Consider the following 21,656-nt stretch of genomic DNA (forward strand, 5'->3'; position numbering starts at 1 on the left):
AACATAATGCATCACCTGCTGGTAGAAGACCAAGGACAGAAAAGAAGTGATTGGGAAAAAGGATACATCAGCTCAGGAGTTTGAGTCAGTAAGAAGTTTTAGAGTCAGAAGAACCAAAGTAGGCTCTCAAAAGAAGTCATAGCACAGCAAATACTTCTGTAAACCAGGGTGTGATTTTATACAGTAAAATAAAAGAATTTATAATTGGGTATATTTTATTTTATAACAATTTTAAGTGATCTGTAAGAGAACAATGTATCTGTAAGGATTTTCTTTAGTAAATAATGCATTGCTTAATGTTTAGAAATATCTCCTTTGAATAAATAAATAAATAAATAAATAAATAAATATATATATATATATATATATATATGACAAACAGTAAAAATGTATGTTTGGTATGTAAAATTTGTTTGTAGAAATTTTTGTTGTGTTGAATGTGAAAGAATTAAAATGTACAAAGTTAGTCATCTTTCTAATATACACTCAAGACAATATTTTCTATTCCCAATATCTTTCTGTATGTAATATATTTGAGTTGCTTAGTGTAATTGTAATTAAAAAGAAAGAAGGAAAGTGTGTAAAGAAAAATCAGAGGGTACAAAAGTACTTTTGATGTATTGAAGCTTTAAATGTTTATGGAATTCAGACCACTTGAAAGATTAACGTAAAACATCTGCATTCATCACATAATTTTTGCAATTATTATTTTATACATTTGCTTCAGATTTTTTGAAGATACATTTACTTTTGTCACTTGGTGTATCAACAAAACACACATTATTGTTGCATGTGTTTTTAATAGTTACAACATTATCTCATATAGTACACACTGTTCTGTAAACTTTCTTTTTTGTCTTAACATCATGTTTGTACAGCATATCCAAATGATCAAAGCAATGGTGTTCAATCATTTGAGCTGCTGTCTAGAACTCCATCATAAGAATATAGCAAGAGCAATATTTTTTTACTTCCTTTTCATAAGGATTTAGGTTGTTTCTAATTTGTCAGAACAGCGAATGAAACATGTTTGCTTCTGTCTCCACTTACACTGAGTTAAGCGATCCTCCAGCACAGATGCTCAGCTGAGGCCGTCAGCCACACGTAGGATGTGTGGTCTACTGTGTTCAGTAGGCAGATGTAGACTGTTGACTTGCAGACAAAAGGGATTCCATCCAATGTAAACTCTCACCAAACTTGCACAAACTTTTCCATTCCTTCACATCCATGTCTCAAGTGTTTGTCTTCAATTTTTTTGCCCTTATACTAAGGTTAAAAATCTATTTAATTCACAGTTCAATAATTACTAGCGAGATTATCTCTTGGCAGGTTTAGTCCCATTTTTTTTTACTTTTCTATTACTATCATTTTGATATATTTTATCCATCTTCCTATTAATCTGGTTGTTTATTTATACCTTTGTAAGAATTTTGATAATATATTTTAACTCAATGATCCAAAATATTATTATTTCAACATGTAGTTGATATAAAATTATTGAGATAGATTTTTTTACCAACTAGTCAAAATCCAGTATGTAATATACACTTTTAGAATATTTTTTATTATTTTTTCAGCTTTATTGAGGTATAATTGTCAAATAAAATGGTAAGATATTTAAAGTTTACCTCGTGATGATTTGATACATACATACTGTAAAGGATTCCTCCCATCTATTTAATTAACACATCCATCATTTCTCACACTCATCTTTTATCTTTCCTTTGTTGGTGAGAACATTTACATTTTACTCTCTTAGCAAATTTCTACTATGCAATGCAGTGTTATCAACTATAGTCACCATGTTTTACATCAGATCCTCAGACTTTGTTCATCTTATACTGAAGGTTTGTACACTTTTACCAGCATCCACCGATTTCCCCCACCTTCAGTCTCTGGCAGCTACTTTTCTACTCTCAGCCTCCATGAGTTTGACATTATTTTAGATTCCACATGTAAGTAATACCATGCAGTATTTGTCTTTCTTTGTCTGGTTTATTTCACTTAGCAGAATGTCCTTCATCTATGTTGAAAACTGGTTCTACATAACATTATCTGTCAGATATTTTATGCCAAATATCTTATTCTAGGCTTTCTCTTATTTTCTAAGTTTTGACAGTGGTTTACTTTTATATAATATAGCTTTAATTTTGCTGTACTTTTTCCTTGTGTTAAATGTATGTGTTTAGAAAATATCTATTCTGGAATTTTTTTCTACTCCTTTTTTGACAAGGGATGTTATCTTAACTGGGTTGTTAATATACTGAATTTAAAAAAAAATTCTGTATCTAAGAGCATAATGTTCAGTTTTTAAAATAAGCTTCTGTATTTTGGAATAATGAGGAAGTATTACAGACAGCACAGAGAGTCCATGAAATCCCTTCACTTGACTTCCCCTGAGGTTTAAGTCTCATAGAACCATGGCACATATTTCAAAACCAAGAAAACAGTGTGGGAACATCACAATGAACTGAAATCCAGACTCTGTTCATATATGACCTTTTTCCCACTAATGTCCTTTTCTGTCCAAAGATCCCATCCAGGATGCCACATTGCATTTTGCCATTATGTCTCTTTTTTCTCTTCTGTGACTCTTTCTATCACATTGCTCTTTGCCACCTTGACACTTCTGAAAAACGTTACTGTTGTATTTTGTAGATTGTTCCTCAGTTTGAGTTTGTCTAACGTTTTTATCATGATTGGACCATTTTTTTGTTATGAGAAAGAATCCTACATAGTGAGGTGCCTGATATCAAAAGACATACAAACATACAATAGCAACAGGACTAATTACAGATAATGTTAAATTGATCTCTTGGCTAAGGTGGGGTCTACCAGATTTCTCCATTGTGATGTTACTATTTTTCCTTTTCCATAACTCTAATTTTGGAGGCAAGTCACTAAATCCAGCACAAGTGCAGAGGCAGGGAAAGAGGATTAAGCCTACATCCTGCAATGGGGGAGGGTATTTACATATATTTTGTGGAATGCCTCTGTAAGGAAGATTTGTTTATTTTCCCCTATTTATATATACTTTCCCTGCCCAACCCCTAGGACCAGCCATTCATCCAAGACACACTGGTCCCTCTTATTGGAGAATGATACTTAGAAATCAAGTTCTGGTACTGGGCGACTCTTGCTGCTGGTATGCTGTTACCTAGACTTGCTCTTGATGCTCAGTTCTGTTCATTGTTTTAATAAGGTTTTTAATGTTAAACCCTCTACCAATGTTCAACCTCGTTAACCCTTTGAGCTCTTCATGATTCACATTTCTTACATATAAAATGTTGACAAAAACAGTGTTTTCCTCTTGGATTTGCTGTTAATAGTAAATAAAATTATATATTTGAAGCATGTTGAAGTGTTCCTCCTACATAGTAACACCCCTTTAGTATTATTTATAATTTTAAACTCTAACATAGATTTATGGTATGTGCATTGCAGAACTCACTTTTTTAGTTATTTGATTTATTAGTTTATACCAGTGTAATATGAAAATCTTCTTTCATTTTTGGAAATTTCTCAACTCTCTATGTAATTGTTTCATTTCAAATTTCTATATTTTTAGACTATGATTTAGGCGCACTAGGTTTAATAGATTTATATGTTTTAATAGATTGTATTTTTATTTATTAAGTAATATGTTTAATAGAGCTACGGATACTTAAACACTGTTTTCTCAGTTTTTAAGTTGTTTTCCCAGACACAGTATATTTGCAGCATACATGTTCTCAGATATAGCGTTGCTATAACATTTTTCTTTGGTTTATATTTATTTTGTACCCTATATTTTTCTAGCACTTATAATCCTAGATTTGTTTCAGGTTTTACTTGTCCTATCTGATCATCTCTATTCTCAAATACATATTTTCAAAATTAGCAATTTTTGTGACTAAGACAATTCTATAATTTTAATTTGTGCTTCTTACTGACTTTGGTCTTTCTTTATAAATCTTTGCTTCATAACTTGCTTCCTGTTAGAATAATATCTGTTACTCTGCTATAATAAAGGATCATAGACTAGGGGGCAGAAACAACAGACATTTGTTTCTCAAGTTCTGGAGGCTGGAAGTCCAAGGTTAAGGTACTGATTGGTTTGGTTCCAGTGAGGACCTCTTCCTGATTTGTAGGTCACTTTCTTGATGTGTCTCACATGGAGGAAGGAGAGAGATGTCTTTCTCTCTCTCTTCCTGTTTATATAAAGTCACAAATCTCATCATGAGAGCTCCACCTTAATGACTTGTTCTAACTCCAGTTACCTCCCCAAAGCCCCACATCCAAATACCACAATATTAGGGGTTAAGTCTTCAACATGTGAGTTTTGAGGAGATATAACTCAGTCCATAGCATTCCATTTTCTTTATTTTGATTTTCTTTTTCTCAGTTTAACATATGTCCTCTTCTATTAATTAGTTCTTCTCCTTATGTTTGATAAATGATATCATTCATTTAATTTAACAGCCTTAAGTTAATTGATATTCCTATTTTCTCAAAATAACAGGAGCTTCTTAGAAAGTTTTACCAGAAGTCTTCCTTCTCACCCTCCATGCTACTTTCAACTAAACCTTATGTACTATCTGTTTTTAAACTTCCAATTTTTTTACAATTCCTGGATATAGCCAATACATTCTTAGATTTACCAATCAGTAATGACTGATTTGCTCACTATTCTTTCGTTATTTCCTTTTTTCTGTTCCCTCTTTTTTGGGAATTGTATTCTTTACTATTTCTTTCAGTATATTTATAGGAATATAAAATTTCTTATAATTTGCATAATTCTTTCAAAATAGTACTTTGGATGGTACTTTAGCTCGTTCTGGAATTCTACATTGGGGTTTTATTTTGGGGGTGGTTTTTCCTCATTAATCCTGAAGATTTTCTTTTCATTGCCACAGGAAGCTATTGTGGTTGACGAATCTGCAATTACTCTTGGGGTCGTTTTTATGTCACTCATCAGTCTTTTTTTTCTTGTAGCATAATTTTTTAATGAATCATTTAATTAAAACGCAACATACAAGCTTACAGCCCAGTGATTTTCACATAATATGCACATATGTGTTCATCTACCAAATGAGGACACCAAAGGTTACCAGTTCACAAAATGTCTCTTTGTTCACCCTTCCAGTCAGTACCTACAAGAGTGACCACTTTCCTAATTTCTATAAGTATATATTAATTGTGCCTATTTGTCATTTTAATATGAAGGAAAACATACAGAATGCAAGTTTTTTTTTTTTCTTTTTTGTCTGGCTTCTTTTACGCTCAACATTATGTTTGTAAGATTCATTCAAGTTTCTGTATGTAATAGTTATTTGTTTATCCACATTGTTGTCTGGTTTTCCATTTTAAGAATATTCCATTTTAAGAATATTAAGCAGTAATATTAATATTAATTAATATTTAATTATCCATTCTACTATTACATTTGGTTATAATTTATTCAGCATCTCTTTGTGTTTAGAATAGAAAAGAATTGACCATAATTCCAAAATAATATTATTTTAATGACAAGAAAAGGTAAATTCATGTTAGGCATTTTTCATTTATCAGGGAGAAGGCAGAGATGTATATAAGTTAACTTAGAGCATTCTGTCTAAATTTGATGTGCTAGGGCAGGGAGAATTTAAGGCTGATTGATTAATCTTGCATATTACTTGGTGGAGAGGAGCACTGTAGGATAGATATTGTAGAAATGGACACATAGAACCATATTACCTATATGTCAAATTTATAAATTCCTATTACATTTTATTATAAGCACCTATTTACTCTGTTTCATTAGAGCCATAGTTTAGCATTATTTTGTTGTTTTTGTGTGACTGACTCAGATGTATTTAAATAGTTTGAGGAGAAATTTTTCATCTTATTTACATTTGTTGTGCATTTTATATATATTTATATTTATATAATCTTCGAAGTCCCTTATGTTTGCTGTCTATTGAAAAATATATGGAAGCAAATTGGACTAAGTAAAGCATATGAAAGTCAAAATTTAGATAGATTCTTTTCTTAGATGAGGTCTTTTCATTTTCTGAACTTGCAGGACTGGTGTCCAGGAGAGAAAGAACCATGAGATTGGCATTGTAGTTTATTCATCTCAATCTTGATGGCAGTGCCCTCTGCTAATCATGGGAATGCATTGTTTCATTATGGTTGTGCTTGTGGGTTGGAGATTCAATAAGACAGAACTGGTGATTCATCAATTCACATAGAAAATACTCTGAATTTCAAAATTTTTTATAAAAAATTGCTCTCTGACCTGGGCTTGGGATCCTTTGTTAAGTGTCCACATCACAGATCTGCAACTGAGATTGCTGTTTGCCTCCATCCATTACCTTGTGAAAGGTGACTGCTCCATGGCTCCAGTTACATTTTTCACATGCATTTAATTATGTGTCCATTGTCTGCTCTGTCAGAAATCTTTGGCTTATTCACTTTTTAAAAAATATATCCAGAGCTCCATAAAGGATGTCTGTGTATCACTGTAAGTGCTCAACACATGCTTACTGATGGCCTGAATGACCAAATGACTAAATTACTGAAGAGTCAGCCAACGCTCCAATCAAGTGATTCTGATGATGGAATGCAATGTCTCACTCACACTCTCACGGTCTCATGTGTATCTCAAATCTGCCTTCTTTTAAAAAGCTCACCTTTTCAGAAGAGAGACAATCGGTGCTCTGAATGAGGAAAGAAACTTTGGCCTGTTAGAACTATCAGTCAAATCTACCCTGGGATCATTGCAAAGACAGGTACTGCAGGTGCACCTCCCTCACAACTGAGGTCCAACCAAATGGCCAGACTTAGATGCTATTAAGCTAAAAAATGTTCTATTTTTGGAGCGAGTAATCAATTTTTCCAAAATGTGGAAAAACATGTTGGACAACCACAATTTTCTGACTTTAAGTAACAGTGTTAACACATCCTTGTCATTTTAGAAAAGGACTCTGCCATGTTTTATTGTTTCTTTTTTCCAAAGTCCTCAAGGATGGTTATTTCAAAATAGTTTTAAATTCTCCATTAATTCATAATTTATACTTCTCAACAGGTTACGTAACATCATATTGAGTCCATTCAATGGATCTTTTTCAAAGATGTTGACATTTGAGATTACTTTTTAAATTATTTAATGTTATTCTCAAAATAAGCATATCTGCTGATAGTATTTACAGAGAGCAACATGCTAACAAATAACCTTAAGCCAGTTATGAAGGGGATTTTATCTCTTTTCTCAATATTACATTCTGATTTTTCCAATTTCACATTTGGTTTTAATTCCGTAAATCAGTAACATGTTTAAATATTCTTGATTGTTTTCCATGTATTTTAAAAATCGTGTTGTGGTCTGGAAATTCCTTAAGGTAGAAATTAGAGAGTGTTAAGCCTAAAGAGAAAACAGCAACAACAAGAAAGTATTTGTATAGAAAAACACATGTAGAAAAATATCTTTCAATTATTGGAGTGATGTCAAGGAGTAGCAAGCTCAGAGAGTTAAAAGATTTTGAAGAGATATTTGTGACATTTTTGGAGTTAGGAAAATCAATTTACAATACAGAAGTCTGTTAGCCTCTTCACCCACTGATTCTGTATTTGTCTCCATGCTGACACAATGGGTACACAGGCTACAAATGCACAGGACTATAAAGGTACTTTGGTATTCACTCCCCAAGAGGAGCAGAAAGCCTGCCATACCAGCAAAGAAGAAATCAACAAAACATTTATATCCTTATGATAAATACTGGGAAAAGAATAAGTGAACACAACAGGGAGTCAAATGGTTATTCTTAAATATAAAATTGAGCAAACTCAACACAAAGAAGAACTAACACCTGAAGAAATAGATTTGATGAAGGAATTGGAAGAAAACTCTGGTATGATTAAATTTTATATCTTAAAATATTCACATTATATATTTAAAGAAATTATCTGAACAAAAATTAAAAGTAAAAATTGCACAGTACAAATTTTATCTATCTGTCTGTATATCTATGTATCTATCCATCTATTTATCTATTATCTATCATCTATCTATCATCTATCTGTATATCTCAATGGATGAACTGAGTAGCCAAATAGATAACTAGATACAGGAGCAAAACCAGTTAGTATTTCTGATTATTATTATTCCTATTACTGTTGCTGATTAGTTGACTAGAGGAAAGATGCAGCATAGAAAAAGTATACATGACATAGATAGTATATCCACCCAAAGACATAAACTTCAGAGTGAAAATGCATATGAAATATATAGCCATTTCTCTATCTCTGTGTAGAACTATTAACTGAGGCATATTAGCATACAAAAGTTGGATGGGAATTTGGAATGACCATTCTATGTGGTTTAGCTGGGCAAGTGATGGGGAGCACAGGCTCACCTGATTGTTTATTTCTAAAGAAGATTGTAAGCTCTGATTATATCTGGAAATAATTAATATTTTAATTATATGTGTTAATATTAAGGGGTAAACAGTCAAATTGAAAAATATGCATGATTTCTGAAATGGTATTTGGGTAAGCGGTTAATAATTGTAAACAAACTCCAAACAGCAGAAACCAAGGAGGAAATAGATGTCAAAATAAAACATATAAAATATTAAACAACAGGAAAGATAAGTTAGCTCTAGTATATGACTTAATTAATTCCCCCTCTTAAAATAGATCATCGATTTTTTTTTTTTTTTCAGGCCTCTCACTGTTGTGGCCTCTCCCGTTGCGGAGCACAGGCTTCAGATGCGCAGGCTCAGCGGTCATGGCTCATGGGCCCAGCCGCTCCGTGGCATGTGGGATCCTCCCGGACCGGGGCACAAACCCGTGTCCTCTGCATCGGCAGGCGGGCTCTCAACCACTGCGCCACCAGAGAAGCCCCTAGATCACCGATTTTGATAAAAATAAAATCTAACTATTTTCTGTATATTTGAGATGTACTATAAATCACATATAATGGCTGAAAGTAGAGAAATGAGAAAGACACACAGAAGCCGAATGTTAACAAGAAGAGTAAATATATTTAATTAATGTAGAGAAAGTATAATTCAGGTTAAAAGAAAATAATACAAATATTCATATTGACAAAAACTTTTATTCCTCTGAGATGACATAATAGTCAGGAATTTTAATACTTTCAATGCCAGAGTTTCAAATCTCACATAGAAAAACACTAGAAAGAAATTGAGAAGTTGATAAGTCATCAATCAGAAGGAGTAGCTTTAACATACTTCAAGAAAAACAAATTAACAAATTAAAAAATAAATACAGACTTGTACATATATTATAGAGAAAATGTTCATGTTATTACTTCCATAGTTCTGTATGACATCATTTAGTATTTACTTTTAATATTTATGTTAAAATTACATAGCAAGCTTTAAAGAAAAGTACAGTCAAAGAAACTATATACTCTTTGAAGTAAAAACTAATTGTTGGCACAGAAAGGAAAGTAAGCCTGAAATTATTCATTTAAAAAAATAGAAATGGGAAAATAACTATACTTACAACAGACAGTTTTTAAAATGTAATGAAAGTGTACTGAATAATGTACATTATTCTGACAAATTTGAAAATACTAGTAAAATGTATTGTTATATGACTTGACCCTCAAAAAAGCAGACAATTTGAATAGAGCCATAATTATAGACAAATGCGGTTATTAGCCAAAGATAGTCTCCCTGGAAAAGTGTGTCAAGCTCACAAAGTTTTCCAAGTAAAGGTTCAAAGAATAGATAGTTTCTTAGCTATAATTTGCCACAGAACAACAGCCAAGAAAAGATAGAAAGTTTCTTAACTTATTTATGAGGCTACCATGCCCCTAACCTGAAAAGCAGAGACAATTCCTAAGCAGAGAATTCTGAAGCATTTTCACTTTAGACAGATGTAAAGATCCTCAGTAGAACCTCTGATTTTTTATGCCTAAAAGACAGAGGGATATTCCCTACCTCTCTTGTGGCGTACTGTTGCTTACATTTAAACAGATGAATAATAACTAATGTTGAAAGTGAGAATTGGGTATTTCCAAATGATAGGCAGAGGGGATGAATAGTAGTTGTGCAGTTCAAGCCAGACACCTTACTTGGGTGATGAGTAAGACAGACACTGGGGATATCTGGGAATAAACATTCCTATCCTGGATGAAAAGGAACAGGAAAATCTCTCGCTGATTTAGGCTTCTGGCAAGAAAGAGGCTGCTGCCCAGAGTCACAGCTGAGCACAGAGAGCCTGGCAGGAGAGACTCACAATCCAGCACCACAGGTGGGCATGGAACAGATGAGTAGATGGTGCCGATAAACCAGACTGACATCAGAACAGGGAGGAACTGTGGACAGAAATGTGTGGCTTATTCAAGTTTGTTTGTTGTTTGTTTTGCAAATCTCTTTGGGATCCAGACAGAGCAAACATGAAGAAGCACAGTGTGGTCTTGACACCTGCCGTCCCAGTGGGGTTTCCAAGGAGAACTGGTGCTGAAGAATTACAGATAATGTGAAAGTCAACACCAGCACCGAATTATACATTTAGGCAAATACCAAGGATCCTGAGACTCAACAAATGGGAAAATTAAAACCAGAACAATTCAAAACATGTCTTAATGCCTAAACACTTCAAAGGTAACATGAAACTATCAAACAACAATAAATATAATATTGAATCCAATAAATTAAATAGAAATTAAATAGCAGCACAACTTTTCCGATAACATGGGCTACCATGAAATTCCTTGAAAATACAACTTTGGAAACTTAAAATTGTTCCTGTTTGTTGCTTGTTTTCTCTTTTCCTTTTCTCCAGGGAATGTTTCCCTATTATGGCCCCAATGAAAACATGAAGTGAATATGAAGGCATGTAAGGAATAAGAGAATCTGCAAAGAGCTCCATTTTCCATTTGCAGAATTTCTTAGAATATATAGACAATTTGCATTGCTCAATGACATTCAAGTTTAAGAAATGTCATGTTATCTATTTTTCAAAGTCAAAGCAAGTATGGCTTTGAGTGTGAAGTCCAATTCCCTGTTTTATCAGGCACAGAGATGCTGCCTACAGGGTCCCATGGGGTACACCCGCCACTTTCGTACCCAGGGTCCTAGAGACCTAAATGTGTCTCTCTTTAAGGCTATTACTCGGCTCTTTTGCTTGATGTTGAGAGATGTCACTGCAGGTTTGGTCGTCTCTCTGCCTTATGCTCTTGTGGAGAAGACGAGATTCTCTTGTTCAGTCTTGAGGTTGGGATACTGTAAAATGGGAAAAGCTGAGGTAGGAAATATAATCCCATTTTCCCCAGGCAGCTGTCCCCCACCTAACACCTTGTCCCTGCGTTGTCAACTGTGCACAGATCTGTCCTGGAACAACAGCATCCTTTTGACTGGTAAACTCTCCTGAGGTCTCACCCATCTATTTCATCCTGGCTTTTCCTGCTTTTCATTTCACAGGCTTAATGGTTGGTGGTGAATTTCTCATTCAAATTTGAGGATCCCTTAACACATTGTATTTAGGAAAAGGTCATTCTTTAGAAATGCAATAGATGGTTTTCCATCTCAGAAAGATGAATGAACACTTTTTTTTTCCAAAAGGAAAAAAGCTATCTATTTGATTAGTCATAATGACTACATTAAACTTTCAATTGTTCCTCTTAAAAAAGATCTCTACGGTGAAAATGAGAATCTTATGCGCTGGAGGATATATATTTCCAAATGTATTATTTTCCTAGCTGGTTAAAATAGTTGATAAATGGCTATTTTTTTTAAAAAGCACACATATATACACCATGAATTTTCTGGCGATCTAAAGTTGATATGTTCAGCAATAACAGAATAGGGTACAAAGTGTTGAATAATGCAATATTCTAGAATTACTTCCATTTTCTGAATGATAAATCCAATTTAATTAAGTCTGACTTTGAGTGCTATGGACTTAAATGAGTCTCTAAAATTATCTTCCCATTGCTCTCCAACTTCTATTTAGCATGCCATATTTTGAATTCTTTTTTCTTAAAGAATATCAAATTTATTATCCAAAGCATTTGCAGAAAATAAGAAAGTTTCTTTCACTAAATCCCTCTAAGCAAAGATCATTTTTCAAGCTAATAAAGTCTTAGTATTTTCAAAATAATGCTTAGGGAAACACCAAAGGAAACAACAGTAAATACCCTTCCATGTGTAGAACATTATTGGGCGTAAATAGTATTCACTAGATATTCATAAAGATAGCAGTTATACATGAATATACAACAACCAGCTTAAAACCCCATTATACAAAGGACTCATTGCATTGGACTGAATTGTAATTTCAACAAACGCCAGACAGTTAATAATAGATTGTTTTGTTGAGAATAATATCTTTTCAAAAATACTTGTTAAAAAAACAAAAAGTAGGTTATATACAGAGACATTTCATGACCTTAAAATCTAACAGCCTCCTCTGGAATCATTTTTATTAGGCCAGAATGAAATCACTGCTTATCAAGACTGCATTCTCTGTAGAAATTTAGGGGCAGGGTCATTAACAAAGTTAATGAAAACATTCACAGGGACTTGGGATGTTCTCATTGTGGGATAATTCAGATTGAATGATGCATTACAGGACTTGTTAATTTTAGAGAAACCTAAAAATATACAACTTTCAAAGCACCATTTAATAGTACCTCAAAATTGTCAATGTCTAAAATACCAGAATCTTTCATTTTATAAAGAACTGCAGGAGCACAATACATTTTGGGTTAGGATCTGTAACACCTGATTTTTTGTCTTCCTCTGCCATAATTAGGATAATAGACTTAATGATAACAAGGTTACAGTACATGCAGCATATACTATGTGCCAAGTTCTGTTTTAATGTAACATGTTAGGCACTTTGTGGACATAATATTTTCCTAAATTCTGTCAACAACTCCGTATGAAATTATTATTCCCGTTTGGAGAAGAGGGAAGCTCGAGAGACTCACATTTACCCTTAGGTTCTCCAGCTCTTGAAGAGACCAACCCATCACCTCTAAGGTCCTATATGAGCTTCCAGTGACCATCTGCAAACTAAGACAACACATCTCTCAAGAATTGTTAGGAGAATAAATGAGTTCATATATGTGCTTCTTAACATATGCAGGACCATTCAAATATTAGCTTCTGTGTGATGGAGACCATATTCTTGAAATCGTAATGTTCAAGATGAATCCGAAAATAAAGCTTAATCACTTTATTTATTAGACAATTAATGGGAGAGAGCTCCAGATAATAAAATGGTGCCAAGCTTTGGATCACCTGCCCTAGGGTTTGCACCTCTGCTCCCACGTTAGATACAGAGGTAAGTCCTGGAACAGGTAATGGTGACAGCACCAAGGGGCCAGCAAGAAGTGAGAAAAAAGCTTGACCTTTGAGATTTAAAACAACAAATAAATTCTGTGGATTAAAGCAGAAAGATATTCATAAGAAGGGACAGAAGAGCTCTCAGCTCAGCAAAGTGGGAATGAACACTGACAGGTGGTCTTAATAAATATAAAAGAAGATCCATCAGAAGGGCTTCATCAGCCCTGAAGGCACAGCAAGTGGAGAGTCACAGAGGCCAAAGAGGTCATTAGTAGGGACAATGAAATATTAGATGTGGTGGACCCTCAACATTGCAGACTCATCTCAGTTTGATGCATGATGTAAGGGATAGTAGGTAAAATGTGTGCTTGTTTTGCTTTCAAGTCCAGTGTGGCATCATAATGCCAAATAGTGAGGGACACCTTGAGGTTTGTGGGTAGGGTTTCTGGTTCAATCCCCTCTAGCTGCTGGTCCTTAGTCAAGTACTTAGACTGCAAATATCTATTCCTCATTTGTAAACTAATAGCTTTCTCATAAGGTTGTATTTAGTGTGTAAGGAGATAGTTTATTTAAGGTTTAGTTAACTGCAAGATATATAGAAAAATAATTTCGTAAAATGATGTCCCTTTCTCACACTAAAAAAATATTCCAGGCAACTCTGTGAAGTCTAATTGGCTTCTTTTGTGACTCTATCTGTCTTCAGAAAGAGAATGTGATAGGATGCAGATATCATTTATATTTCTTAATGAAAATTACAAAACTGCAAGAAAATCCAAGTATTTTGAGTTTACAAATCAGGTTAGGGAATTTTAAATTGATTCCAATGAAATCTCCAAAATAAACACAATGATAATTTCCTTTTCTGCTTTCTTGCAACCTCTGCAAAAGGATGCTATATCTCAGAGTTTAAGGGATGATGAATATACATGTACTTATTTCTGATGTGTTACATAAAGAAATTCCTCAATAAATGATATTAATAACTGTAATTATAAGTTCAACAAAGTGTGTCTCCATAACACTATGCCAACCTCTAACTTTTATCATTCACCTGATAACGTGGGTGGAAATGGCCTTGCTCATTGCCTCTGAGTCTGTCTCTACAAGGAATATGTCTATCACTAGGTACAAGCCCCATCCTGGGCATCCTTACTGCTCAAAAACTGTCCCCACAGTTTTTGTTCTTTTAAGGCCCTTCTCCTCCTTCTGTGACTTGTCCTAAGCACTGCAGTGCCGCATGTGATATGTCTTCAGAGGATAGAGAAATTGCCCTTAATATAGAAATTGCCCCGGTTCTACAACATTGTTCAAAACTGTGACCTGAAGGAATAAAGCCACCTTGATTATCATCATAGATAATAATAACTTTAAAGCTAAAAAAAATACTACCTTTTCCAGATCTTTTTCTGAACTGAAATTGCTTTCTTTGTTTTTTTTTTTTTTTTGGAAACAGCTTTGCTCAACTCAGAAGACAAAAACAAACAGCTCTGAGATGTGCTTAAAAAGAAGTGGGTCTTGTGTCTCTACCACCACTATTCCAAAGGACCCATAATTTTAGGTCTTTGCTAGTGTAATGTATTGAAAAACAGGGTACATTTTGAATATGTTTAATATTTATGGGTTCATTTCCTCATTTGTACATGAAAGGTTAGATGATAAGATTAAGATTCCTTCAGCAAAGCATCCTAGAATTCTCCGATTTATCACAAATAAATGGAGCTGTGGTGAAACCCCCAAATAACACTGTCAGTGGGGAGGGTTGCAGAATCTTTATCTACTCAACCTCTGGCTAAGGTGTCACCATTATTTGTGACTAATCATGACAATTAGTGAGGAAAGCTACAGTGATTTTACACTTGAATTACACATTCTCTTCATCAAAAATAAAGCACATTGAGGAAATATCTTCATTTTATGACAGTGCTCCACAAATAAGATGGATAAGTTGTGTTTGTCACAAATATTTTAATTAAAAATTTAACCTTCACTTCTTTAATATATACTTTAATACTAGCAGCCTTGGAATATTTTAACTGGGTGAAATATTCTAAAATGTTTTTATTTATACAAAACCTCATCCTTAAAACTATTAATGTATTTATACTTATTAAAAGAGATCATTTAAATTTAACGATTAATTTTTATTTTCTGGCAAGAGTTTAAGTCAGTTAATATCAATAAAGTGAGATTAGGTGGAGAAAATTAAACAATAATTCCCCAAGAGGTTTTTTGTCTTAGTATCAAGTATCTGTCAAAATCTATTGATTTTTCTCAAAGTAACTGTTCATAATTAGGTATAGGATTCCAATTTCCACTAGAAACAGTTTGGAATGGTTTGAGAGTTCTAGACCAGAATGTTTTTTCCTCTTTTAAATTTTCTTATGATTATCTAAGGGGAAATTTCTCTTCTCTCTCTTTGGTCTTCTAGTTAAAAGCTTAAGAATAATACCACTTCAGATAGATAGATAGATAGATATGCCTATATAAATGGATAGAGAGATAGGTGATAGATAGATGCTAGATAAATGTAGAGCTTAAAGAGAGAGTTTTTACATATACCAGTATATATTATTTTTCATTTTTGCATTGAATTTCATTCAATAAATACACCATTTGTATACCAGTTTCCAGTATCCAATCTGGGCCGTAACAACTAAGGCTGCTATGAACATCTTTCTACATGTTTTTGGTGGACATAAACCCTGATTTCTTATAACTAAATATCCAAAAAAATGATTTTCAAGATCATATAGTGCACATATACTCAGCGGTAGTGGGTACTGCAAAATATTTTCCAATTCAACCTTCCAACAGCAGTGTATAAAGTTTCCAATAACTCTACATTCACACCAACGCCTGGAATAGTCAGTGTTTTTAATTTTAGTTATTCAGGTTGCTGGAGCATGGTATTTAATGGTGTTTAATTTGCATTTCTCTTAAAACTAATGATGGTGAGCATATTTTCATTTATTCCTTCAACATTTTGATATCCTTCTTGTGAAGTAGCTATTCAAAAGTTTTTCCTTTTTTTTCTTTACATTGGTTATCTGTACTTTAAAAATGTATTTATAAGGCACTTTATATAGTCTATGTGAGTTCTTTTGTCAGATATGAATCGTGAAATCTTCTTTCAGTCTATGGCTTGTATTTTTTCTTTCTTAATGGTATTTTGTTGAAAAAAATAATTTATTCTAGTGCAATTTATAATTTAAACAAATTTATCCTCTATAAAAATCATAGTCTTTCTCAACTTCATGAGGAAATTTTCATATGTTTTATTTTAGAAACTTAGTTGTTTGGGGTTGGTGATGTCTCTGAAATTTTTAAATGCTTAAATTTAAGGTTCACTGTTTTTCTTCCGTATGGATAACCAACTGCCCCAACATCATCTGTCAAAAAGACTAATCCTTTCCCCTACTGAAACACAGTGAAGTCTTTGTCTTAAATCAAATAAACAATTGTGAGTCCATTTCAGGATTCTTTATTCTCTTTCATTGGTCTCTTTGTCTTTTTTTTTTTTTTTTTTTTTTTTTTTTTTTTTGCGTTACGCGGGCCTCTCACTGTTGTGGCCTCACCCATTGCGGAGCACAGGCTCCGGACGCGCAGGCTCAGCAGCCATGGCTCACGGGCCCAGCCACTCCGCCGTTCCGCGGCATGTGGGATCTTCCCGGACCGGGGCACGAACCTGTGCCCCTGCATCAGCAGGCGGATTCTCAACCACTGCGCCACCAGGGAAGCCCCTCTTTGTCTATTTTTTTGTACCAATATCATACTACCTTATTCTTACGCTTTATAGTAAGTGTTGATATATGAGAGATTGTTGTTCTTTGATATTTCTTGCCCAATTATAGATCATTTTAATTTTTATATGCATTTAAGAATCAGCTCATCAATTTACGTAAACACACATAAACATGCACTTACTGGGATCATCTAGGAACAGCATTGAATCAGTAGATCAGTTTGAGGAGATTTTGAATTTTAATACTGAGTTTTTAATCTTAATATAGTATATTTCTCCATTGATGTAGGTCATTTTTAAATTTCTTTAAGTAAAAAACTCATTGTAGGTGTATTATAAATTAGATTTATTCCTAGTTTCACTTTTTTATAATATTGCAAATTGTATTTTAAAATTCATTATTATTTATGGAGTATAGTTACAGACAATATTATGCTAGTTTCAGGTGTACTACATAGTGATTTGACCTTTGCATACATTATGCAATGATCACCACGATAAGTCTAGTAACCATCGGTCCCATACAAAGTAGTTATATCATTGACCATATTATTTAACCTCTGCGGCTTATTTATTTTATAACTGTAGGTTTGTACCTCTTAATAACCTGACCCATTTTGCCCACACCACCACCTTCCTCCCTTCTACCAACCACCCATTTGTTCTCTGAATCTATGAGTCTATTTTCATTCAGTTTTATTTTTACTTTTTTGTTTGTTTAGATTTCATGTATAAGTGAGATCATGCAATATTTGTCTTTCTCTGTCCACTTATCATAATGCCCTCTAGATCTATCCATGTTGTCACAAATGGAAATACTTAATATTTTATAGCTGAGTAATATTCCATTGTAAGTATATACCACATCTTATTTTTATTTATTTATTTATTTTTTTAACAGCCTTCCAGGCTTGCCTCTCTTCACTTTCACCTATATTTCAACCCCTTAAAATACTTATCACTTCTTGAGACACCTCCATGACTTTGTAATGCTTTTCCATTTGTCTGGGACTCCTATTCCATCCTCACCTGTTAAGCCCTGCTATTCTCACAGAACCCAGCTTTCTTTAATGATAGCACTTAACACTTGGTTACACAGTCATCTATTTGTCTCTGCCTCTCTTACTAGGTTGTGAGTGTTTTAAGGGCATGGGTCATGCTTTATTCATCTGTTTATCTTCAGCTGACCTTTGGGCTTGGCTCATAGTAGCCACTCAGGCCATGTTGGTTGACTGAATGAAGACCCAAGGTTTTCTTAACAAATTAGTAAATGGCAAAGCCAGGAGGAAAGGACATATAAAGGCCAGTGAAATCAAGCTTTAAATATGTCCCCAAACTAGAATGTGGAATAAAGTTGTCATTCAAGTAACATAAGTATTGAAGTCCTGCATTTCGTTTACAAACTTTATTCCACAAGAGCCAGGTTGAAAAGGTGGTGGTATTCATCTACAAAAAAATGACCAAAGGATGTTAATAGGCTGAAATGCCCATTCGTGCTAATAATAAGGCAGAATATTGACAAGTTAGATTCTCCCACACATTCACCCACCTACCCATTTATTACCTGGACTAGGCACCAGAGAGGATGATGAGTGAACAGATTTGGTCCCTGCTCCCCCAGAGTTTATAATCTAGTGGGGGACACAAACTTTAAACAGCTAGATAGTAACTGCACATACTTATGGATAGAGATATGTGTTCTAAAGGAAAAGGGCATTCAACTAAGGATTTTTGTCCAGATTTGGACCACATCTTCTTTATCCATTTGTCTACTGAATGACAATTAGGTTGCTTCCATTACTTGGTTGTTGTAAATAATTCTGCAATGAACCTTGATGTGCATATATATTTTTTCAAATTAGTGTTTTTTTTTCTTTGGGTGAATACCCAGAAGGGAAATCCCTGGATCATAAAGCAGTTCTTTTTCAATTTTTGAGGAACCACCATACAGCTCTCGAAAGTGGCTGGACCAATTTAAAATCTCACCAACAGCGTATGAGGGTTCATTTTTCTCCACATCCTTGACAACATTTGTTACTTCTTGTCTTTTTTATAATAGCCATTCTGAAAGGTGTGAGGTGATATTTCACTGTGGTTTTGATTTACATTTTCCTGAGGACTAATAATGTTAACATCTTTCCATATGTCTGTTTACATTTGAATGACTTTAAAAAATGTCTATTTAGGGTTTTTGTCCATTTTATAATGATGTGGGGCTTCCCTGGTGGTGCAGTGGTTGAGAGCCCGCCTGCTGATGCAGGGGACACGGGTTTGTGCCCCGGTCCGGGAAGATCCCACATGCCGTGGAGCGGCTGGACCCGTGAGCCATGGCCGCTGAGCCTGCACGTCCGGAGCCTGTGCTCCGCAACGGGTGAGGCCACAACACTGAGAGGCCCGCGTACCTCAAAAAAAAAAAAAAAAAGATGTGATTTGTTTTTTGCTATTTAGTTGTATGAGTTTCTTATATATTTTTGACATTAGCCCTTTATCAGATATATCATTTGCAAATATCTTCTTTCATTAAGTAGGTGGCTTTTTTGTTTCATTTATAGTTTTCTTCAGTGTGTAAAATCTTTTTAGTTTGATGTAGTATAATTTGTTTATTTTTGCTTTTGTTTCTCTTGCCTAAAGAGACATATCCAAAAATATATATCACTAAGTCCAATGTCAAAGAACATACTGCCCATATTTTCTGCCAGGAGTTTTTAGGTTTCAGGTCTTACATTTAACTCTGTAGTGCATTTTGAGTTTATTTTTGTATATGGTGTAAGAAAGTAGTCCATTTTGATTATTTTACCTGTAGCTGTCCAATTTTTCAACACCATTTATTATGGAGACTATCTTATCCTCTTTGTATATTCTTCCCTCTCTGTTATAGATTAATTGACCATATAAGCTGGGTTCATTTATGGGCTCATTATTCTGTTCCATTCATATGTGTGTCTGATTTTGTGCCAGTACAATACCAATTTCATTAATGTAGCTTTGTAGTATAGTTTGAAATCAGAGAGTGTGATAGCTCCAGCTTTGTTCTTCTTTCATAAGATTGTTTTGGGTATTTGAGGTCTTTTCTTGTTTCATACAAATTTTAGAATTATTTGTTCTAATTCTGTGAAAATTTCCATCAGTATTTTGATAGTAGATTGCCTTTGGTTGTATGGTCATTTTAACAATATAAATTATTCCTATCCATGAGCATGGTAGTTTTTTTCCTTTTGTTTATGTCATTGTCAATTTATTTCAGCATGTCTTATAGTTGTCAGAGGGCAAATATTTTATCACTTTGGTTAGATTTATTTCTTGATATTTTTTGATGCAACTGTGAATTGGATTGTGTTCTTAATTTTTTTCTGGTAGTTAATTTATATATTCTAATTGTTTTTTGGTATAATCTTTAGGATTTTCTATATGCAGTATCTGTCATTTGCAAACAGTGACAGTTTTATTTCTTCCTTTTCAATTTGGATTTCTCATTTCTTTTTCTTGTCTGATTGCTGTGGGTCGGACTTCAAATACTATGTTGACTAAAAGTGGTAAGAGTAGGCACCCTTGTCTCACACCTGATCTTAGAGGAAATGCTTTCTGCTTTCCACCATTGAGTAAAATTTTTGATGTATCTTTGTCATATATGGCTTTTATTATGTTGAGGTATGTTTAATCTATACCCACTTTGTGGAGAGTCTTTATCGTGAATAAGTTTTGACTTTTTCCAACAGTTTTTTCTGCATCTACTGAGGTGATCATATAATTCTTATTCTTCAGTTTGCTAATATGATAATTACGTTTATTGATTTGTGGATATTGAACGATCCTTGCATCTTTAGGATAAATCCACTTGATCAGGTGTATAATCCTTTAATGTATTGTTGAATTTGGTTTCCTAATATTGTGTTGAGAATTTTTGCATCTACATTAACCACTGATATTGGCCTATAATTTTATTTTTTTGTGATGTCTTTGTCAGGTTTTAGTATCAGGGTGATGTTGGCCTCATAAAATAAGTTCATAAGTGTTCATTTTTCTTCACATTTTGGAATAGTTTGAGAAGAATAGGTGTTAACTCTTTTTTAAATGTTTGGTAGAATTGACCTGTAAAGCCATCTATCCTTGCCTTTTATTTGTTGGGAGTTTTTTGATTAATGATTCAATTTCATTACTGGTAATCAATCTGTTCATATTTTGTATTTCTTCCTCATTCAGCTCTGAGAGACTGTACATGTCTAGGAATTTGTTAATTTTTTCTAGGTTTTCCATTTTATTGGTACATAATTATTATTATTTTTTTTATTTTTAAATTTATTTATTTATTTATTTTTGGCTGTGTTGGGTCTTCGTTTCTATGTGAGGACTTTCTCTAGTTGCGGCGAGTGGGGGCCACTCTTCATCGCAGTGCGCGGGCCTCTCACTATCGTCGCCTCTCTTGTTGCGGAGCATAGCCTTCAGATGCGCAGGCTCAGTAGTTGTGTCTCACGGGCCAAGTTGCTCCGTGGCACGTGGGATCTTCCCAGACCAGGGCTCAAACCTCTGTCCCCTGCACTGGCAGGCAGACTCTCAACCACTGCGCCACCAGGGAATTCCCAGCACATAATTATTTGTAGTAATCTTTTTTGATGCTTTGTATCAATATT

Source organism: Monodon monoceros, unplaced genomic scaffold, assembly GCF_005190385.1.
Source record: "Monodon monoceros isolate NGI ecotype Baffin Bay Population unplaced genomic scaffold, NGI_Narwhal_1 Super_Scaffold_2, whole genome shotgun sequence".
Taxonomy (NCBI): Eukaryota; Metazoa; Chordata; class Mammalia; order Artiodactyla; family Monodontidae; genus Monodon; species Monodon monoceros.